We start from the raw sequence: 980 nt of genomic DNA on the forward strand, positions 1-980 counted from the left end.
AGACACTACAATAGGACACAGACACTACAACTGGACACAGACACTACAACAAGACACAGACACTACAACAAGACACAGACACTACAATAGGACACAGACACTACAACTGGACACAGACACTACAAAAGGACACAGACACTACAACAGGACACAGACACTACAACAGGACACAGACACTACAATAGGACACAGACACTACAAAAGGATACAGACACTACAGCAGGACACAGACACTACAACAGGACACAGACACTNAGTGAGGGGGCGGGGTCTCATCACAAACAAACACACAAACAAACAGGAAATGATAAACAAAACAGCAGGCGGCCATGTTGGATCTGACAGAAACATGAAGCAGAAGGAGGCGAGAAAAGTAAACCTCTGATACGGACCTGATACAGATCCTAAGAGGACGGCAGAGAAGAAGAGACAAACCGAGACACAGTGAAGACATTAGTTAACAGTCTGAAGACAGCAGCAGGACACAAACACTACAACAGAACAGACACTACAGCAGGACACAAACACTACGACAACAGGACACAGACACTATAACAGAACAGACACTACAGCAGGACAGAGACAGCAAGAGGACAGACACTACAAGACGGACACTACAGCAGGACACAGACACTACAGCAGGACACAGACACTACAGCAGGACACAGACACTACAGCAGGACACAGACACTACAGCAGGACACAGACACTACAACAGGACACAGACACTACAAAAGGATACAGACACTACAGCAGGACAAAGACACTACAACAGGACACAGACACTACAGCAGGACACAGACACTACAAAAGGATACAGACACTACAGCAGGACACAGACACTACAACAGGACACAGACACTACAAAAGGATACAGACACTACAGCAGGACACAGACACTACAACAGGACACAGACACTACAAAAGGACACAGACACTACAGCAGGACACAGACACTACAACAGGACACAGACACTACA

This window comes from Austrofundulus limnaeus, unplaced genomic scaffold (genome assembly GCF_001266775.1).
Source record: "Austrofundulus limnaeus strain Quisiro unplaced genomic scaffold, Austrofundulus_limnaeus-1.0 Scaffold1475, whole genome shotgun sequence".
Taxonomy (NCBI): Eukaryota; Metazoa; Chordata; class Actinopteri; order Cyprinodontiformes; family Rivulidae; genus Austrofundulus; species Austrofundulus limnaeus.